This window comes from Copadichromis virginalis, linkage group LG2, assembly GCF_057382275.1.
Source record: "Copadichromis virginalis isolate Kocher_CV1m ecotype Utaka linkage group LG2, C_Virginalis_male_GT1.1, whole genome shotgun sequence".
NCBI classification, from domain to species: Eukaryota; Metazoa; Chordata; class Actinopteri; order Cichliformes; family Cichlidae; genus Copadichromis; species Copadichromis virginalis.
In genome coordinates, this window is record NC_140619.1 from 17,096,619 (window position 1) to 17,103,197 (window position 6,579).

A 6,579-nucleotide genomic window follows, 5' to 3' on the forward strand; every position below is an offset into this window, starting at 1 on the left:
TGTGACGCATGGTCAGGCTCCCTCTGCTGCACTTATGGACGCGCAGGGTACCCCTCTCGCGTCGGGAATTGACGTGAAGGGTCCTCCGATTGAAGAGATTGCTGCGGAAGTGCCTGTTGTCGGTATATTTAGACATTTTCCAAATCACATTGTAGTGACGTATACAGAACACAATAAATTATATAATGTAAACAACTACCTGAAAAACAGGTAGAACAATACTTTTGTATCGTTTATTGCATTTACGGAGGGAGTGATGTATGCTGGGTAATGGCACAGCTAGCTACTGGGTGACTTTATTCACCTGCTTCGGCTGTTATCAGTCCATACAATGGGCGTTATTAGCACAAATCAGTCCCATAGATATGGGCCATCTCCTGCTAGATTGTTCAGAAGGTTGTTCTCATCCATCCAGATGGAGGATCACTAACAGGAGCGTGGGAAGACTCCAGAATCCACTCTGGCTGGAATCCGGTGGATATGCAGTGTGTACAGGTAAGACCATTTAAACGGACAGCATTTATAGAATGACTATTAAAAGTCAGCGAGTGTCAGTAATGTTAATGTGGTTATCTTAGTAATACACAGAGTGCTAATATAACAGCTTTAAGATGCATTTGTAGATATTATTACGTGTTTTACCGTCTTTATGGTGCTAGCTTAAAGTTACGGTGTAAACGTTAGCTTATATTGGAGTAAAGCTGTTACTGGTTAAACGATGTTAGCACAGAAATATTAGCTTCTGTCATGACTGATGAAGTTACTAGTTAATAAAGTTTCCAGTAAAGTGTTTAATCGCAGCCACAGATTGACAGCAAATATCTCGATTAGCTTCAGTGCATCTATAATAAATATGTGCAAGTTTCAGTGCTTCGTTTAAACTGTATGATACTTATACTGACCCAGGGTCAGTGTAAAATACAATCCTAGCTGTGTGAACAAAGCCTGGCTCCTTTAATCCTGCATGACAAACCTCAGGATGCAGGTTATTATTACTCTTTCCTGCTGGCACACCTGTCACACCTGAGAGTCAGCTAGAAACTTACAGTGACGTGGACATCATGCAAAGACTGCCAGACTCTGTAATACTGCAAATGATCAGTGACTCAGGTTATCACTAAACTTTAAATAGTACCTCTGTGTCTCTGTGTGCTGAACATTTAGGATTGAGTCAGGCTGCATTGACTGTGGGACTTTAATGTGTTAAAAGCAGGTTGAAGACGGCTCAGAAACATTTGAAGATTCAAATTTAGCATTATGGCTGCTGGTGGTTTGTAAAGCCTCTACTCAGCTGTATTTTTGTTACTAATTTATGTTTGTTGTTGTTTAACACAGATTTCAGAAGAGCAAATATGCTTAATAGTTTAACTAGATTTCATTTGTCAGTGTGGGACTGCTGAGTCACCTGAAGAACTCATTTCATTCATTCTCCACATGATGTTCATATACAGAAATGTTTCACAGGAACTGATTTCTCCCAAAGGGTGAACTAGTGTGTTTCCATAGATTTCCTCTGTATGAATGTACTTTTAAATGAAGGCAAGTGTTTGTCCTTTTTTGTTCCTCAGGTACAGTACGTGATATCAAGGGCAGGCGGTCAACACTGGGGGAAGACAAGAAGCAGACGTACTTCCAAGAGGGAGCTGCAGTGAGGTCAGAGGTCAGAATCTGAAACAGCTCAGGTTTATATTTTAGAGGTTATAAAAAATCAAAATGTATTTATAAAGAAACCTTTAAATAATAGCCATAATTATGATTATTATAAGAAATATCAAACATTTAAGTGTTAGCCCTGCGATAAACTGGCAGCCTGTCTTTGTCCTGTATCAGCTGGGATAGGCTTCATCCTCCCGCAACCCTGAATTGGATACATTGTACTCCAATTATGTAATCTGATCATTTACAAACTCAAGGTATCTAATCAAAATGTAAGTAATAATTATAAAATGGGAAAGCAGAAATAAGTGTGACATGAATGTAAATGTGTTAGCTGACATAGAGGACAGCTACATGTAGTCTGAAAAACCTTTGTTGTCAAGTTTGCAGGTATATCAGCACGAGACATTCTTACATAGAAGAGTCTGTTAAAGTCTCTAACTCAGCGAAGCATTATTGGTCCCGTCTGTTTGGATAAATATAGTAAGTTGATGTACGTCCATTTATTGACACATTTTCTTAAGTGCTTATCCAGTTCAGGATCACAGTGGAGCTGCAGCTGGATATGTTCAGTAAATAAACCTTACAAAAGTTAACAATAAACCTGCATCCATGTACGTTGTTGTCCACAGGATGAGAAAATCAAACTGGAAGACTGTGTAACATGTTAATAAATGTTTGTGTGTTTATGCCTGTGTCTTTCACAGGAGGCGCTGGAAGGTTTCCCTAATAGTTCCTGGTGAATCAAAGCAGAACCATAAAGGTTGCTGGACTGCATGATGGCCTTACCCCTGAGCAGTCATCCTGTTAAAGGAGGAACCAGTTAGAAGCTGTTTTCAAAGTAGCTGAGCAGATTTCATCTCACGTAAGCAATTAACTGTTTGTTCATCTGTTCTGCCACTTAAAGAGCATTTAAGGACGTCTTTTGAGTGTCCAGTTGAATTAATTCTACTGGCTCTCATGGTCATTTGTTATTATAGACATATTTTTCATGTTCATCCAGCTATTTAGTAAATTCTATCTATTTAGTAATATCCGTCAGCTATAAAATGTAATATAAATATAAAAATATCTAAATATCTCCTGTCCTTTATGTTTTAATGATGTAAGTCTGTTATCGTATTCCAAAGATGCCGCCATAGCTCTCTGCAGCTGTAACACTTTCACACTTTGCAAATCATTCCATGTTTTTGATAGTTATGAAGACAGAATATGTTTCTAAGGTCATGCTAGGCGGTTGCTATGGTGGTTGGTGTGGACTTGGGTGGACCGCGTCCGATTCCTGTTATTAGCTGTCCGCCGTAGGGAGGCTGCGTTCCATTTACAAGTAGTGACCGTCTGCCGCAACTCGAACTCAAACCCTGCTTTGTTCTTTAATTATAGGCCTTTTATAGCCGTTCATGACACGCACACACACACATAAAGCACTTTGCCTCACCATGAGAATGCAAGTTTACCTAACCTAACCTTAAAGTATCTGATATAGGATAGAAAAATGAAGCAACCAGAGATTTAATGATGAAGACTCTGGGTTCTGTAGTTCACGTTTTACAGTCCTTAATGACTCTTTGCATATGATTTATTGAAGAGGGGTTTAGAATGCACTTTACATTTAGACTGTTGCTGTTTAATTTTTTACATTGTTGCCGTGTTATGTCATGAATAAGGTTCACCTGCTGGGGGTTTGATGGATCAGCTGGACAATACAGTCAAAGTCAGACTTCATTCATCATATGCAAGAATCCTAGTTGGATTTTTGTTGTCACTCATGTTTTTGAACCAAATATTGAAAACAATTCTGACAGACTGGATACCTAGTCAGGGTGTACATTACCTTGTACTCAAGCATCCCAGGACAGAGCCCTGCCCCACCATGAGCCTGGGTGGATACGTGGTTATTAATATAAAATGACCAATACTGAATATGAATATTTCATGAAAATTGAATTATAATACAAATTAGTAATAAGGGTTTCTCTGCGCCCTTATCTACCCCATACTCAAAGAGCTGCGGGTAGAGAGGGTGACAGGAGAGGATGGCACTGAAGAGAAGATGCTCGGTTTCTGGAGTCTCCTGGTCCTGTCAGTATTAGTAGGATGCATCTGCTGTGTCTTCTCGTGGATGCTCACCTACCTTGACTCGTTCCAGCCTGGTATGGATTTCCCAACACTGCGGAGAGTGGCCCACGTCAGAGACGTTTAATATTGATTACATATTTCTGAATTGCTAACCCTAACCCTAGCTCAACAGACCACAATGCCCTGGACTGTCAGTATTATTACATGCTGTGAACATAAGTAGCTTTGATCACAGTTTATGTTGTAAAAGAGAAGGAATATTGAAAAAAAGATCAACATTGTGATATTATTTCTTCCAAACTGACCAGAAACATGCTTGTCAGACTCTCACAGCAAAGGATCAGACTCACTGTGCATGACGGCTCAGGCCAATGATGTTTGTTAGATTGTCAGTTGTTTAGTGCTTCTGTACAGTTAGGGTCACCGTCTCTATTTCAGAATAATTAATATGCGGAAAACACTAAAAGTTGATTGTCTTCCAATATTCTAGCATAATTAAAAAACTTTGACTTTGTAAGTACATATTATTAGTCCTAATGCCAGTATGATTATTCATAACTCCTGCTTTGAAATACTGAACTTTAAAATTGACCTGATGAAAGATCATTTACAGTGGCACTCTGTCAGGATCATTCTGACTGTAAGATCACTGTATTAATCTGAATCCTTCTGAAATGTGCTGTGAATGAATGCTGATGCAACTCACTGTGGGAAAGCTGTTAATAAAATGAATCTGTGACACATGCAACACATTCACAGAGGAAGAGGACACAAAGGGAGGACACGCAGAGGCTGTGTTGAAGTCAGAAATCCAAATCTTTATTAAAAAACAGGCGGCAGTTACAAACAGGAAGACAAGCAGTCCATCAAACAGTCTACAGGGTCAAACATACAGAGAATTCAAACAGCAGTAAAAAATAACTGGACACTGAAAAACATAAAGCAATGTGTGACGCAATAAAAGGAAGCAGCACAGTATATTCACTGAATTATCATCAATTACAAAAGAGAAAAACGACGATTTCTAAGGATTATTTTCTTAAATGCAGTTAGAGTGTGGCTGGTAAAGATGGAAACATACAGAATGTAAACTGTGTGAGTTTGTGAACTTTGTTAGTAACAAATGAGGTAAAACAAACACAACCAAAACAGACAAAACACAGAACGAGGCTCTCAGTATTCATTAATAATTAGAAAGAAACATTCTGGTCGTGGATTTTTACAGTCTTAGTTCCGCTCGCTGTCATCATTATAATCATCATGATCAATGGCGAGGTCCTGAGGTGGGTGGGGCTGTCTCTGGTGATGTCACCATGAAGGAACAGCATCTGGCACGTGTTGGTGAAACATCTCAGTACACTGGTGTAGTTTCCTCTCCAGCTGTTTGACATGTGACACTTGAACATTAAGGGGAAGAAGAAGAAACAGTGTTAGGTCAGGTGACCACATGGTTTCTAAAGTAATTGACAGGAAGTAACCAGGCCGTTAGAAATGGATGGCATGTGTTTAGAGTTACTGGAGTTGGGTAACTCTACTTACCAAAAGCAGAAGCACACAGATGAAGGATCAGATGCTGAATGTTGCAGGAACATGCTCATGTGTGGTGGTCATTCAGTGCTGCTCCGGCAGGTTAGACAGTCCAAGACTGATATGCTGCCCATCTGAGAGTTTGAAAACATACATGAAAAGATTTATTTTGTATTACAGTCAAAGTTGGATGTTCATTTTTGTCCTTTAAAAATGTTTGTGTATTTGAAAGCACTAACATTTAAGGATGACTTGGATTGTCTCCTTTAAAGGGGAGACAAGTGTATCCACTGATCCACGTCACTTTACCTGGATGATGACTCCTCTCCCCCTCACTCAGAAACACTCCTAATATAACCAAGCAAATAAATAATATTGAAGATTTACTTACATCATTACAAAAGCATCAAAAATATCTCCCTTTGATTCTATTTCTCCATTCCTGCTGAACATCAGGCAACAAATATCTCAATAAATCACAGTAAAATGTAAAGCACATGTTTTCTCTGCTTTGTCTAACCTCTGCAGAGCCTCTGTCAAGAAAAACATATCTGTAAGCATAAAACAAATATACATTTCATAACACGTCACTGGACAAACCTCGGTCAGTTGATTTCCTCTGTGCAGTGCAGACGAACATCAGTCAGCAAGTGACTCTGCTGGTTCTTCTGAGGAAACACCACCGTCTCTCCACACCGTCACCATCTGTGAGCACAAACTGCCGCGCTGCTCTGCCAGCATGTAGGAATCACATATCACACACAGGGGTGAAGAAACATTAGAGCTCAACTTTGGATACTTTAGATCTAAACAGATCAAAGCAGCTCTTAGCTCCAACAATCAGTGAGCAGACAAACAATGATACCAAACTGATTCTGTATGAATACAATATGGTATTTTCAATACAGGTGTCAAATTAATTTATTAAAACTAATACAGATATATGTACATTTTTTTTGATAAATTAGTTTGCTAAATTATAAGAATATATATATATATTTTTTCATTTAACAATTGCAACTGAAAGAAATTAAATATTGAACAAAAATATATTGTCACATTCTGAGCATGCTCAGCACGCTGACAGACTTGAAGTTGCTACAGATTTTAAGAAGTGATAATTATAGGGAAGAAACTTCTCTTTTTCATCTGTTTAATTAAACATTTGATGCCTCAGCTGTCTCAGTCTATAGCGTTCTGCAACTACAACTAACCTGAGGCTTGGATTTGGCTGCAGGTGCCCTTGTACATCCTTCTCAGCAGCACACATGTGGGTACCATTTAATCACACTTCTTCCTGAGCTTTGCTTCATCACA

The 6,579-nt window shown here is 38.9% G+C and overlaps 2 long non-coding RNA genes across 2 annotated transcripts; one reads left to right on the top strand and one right to left on the bottom strand.

Annotated features, from left to right (window-relative positions):
- The first annotated feature begins 288 nt into the window (after positions 1-288).
- On the top strand, positions 289-2,757 carry LOC146717131 (uncharacterized). The gene is made up of 3 exons (XR_014921856.1): positions 289-495; positions 1,569-1,660; positions 2,364-2,757. It is a non-coding gene; the product is annotated as an uncharacterized LOC146717131 (long non-coding RNA).
- A 1,771-nt stretch (positions 2,758-4,528) lies between these two features.
- LOC146717132 (uncharacterized) lies at positions 4,529-6,017 on the bottom strand. The gene is made up of 4 exons (XR_014922762.1): positions 5,863-6,017; positions 5,502-5,610; positions 5,275-5,396; positions 4,529-5,132 (listed from the first exon to the last, which is right to left on the bottom strand). It is a non-coding gene; the product is annotated as an uncharacterized LOC146717132 (long non-coding RNA).
- Positions 6,018-6,579: the final 562 nt, after the last annotated feature.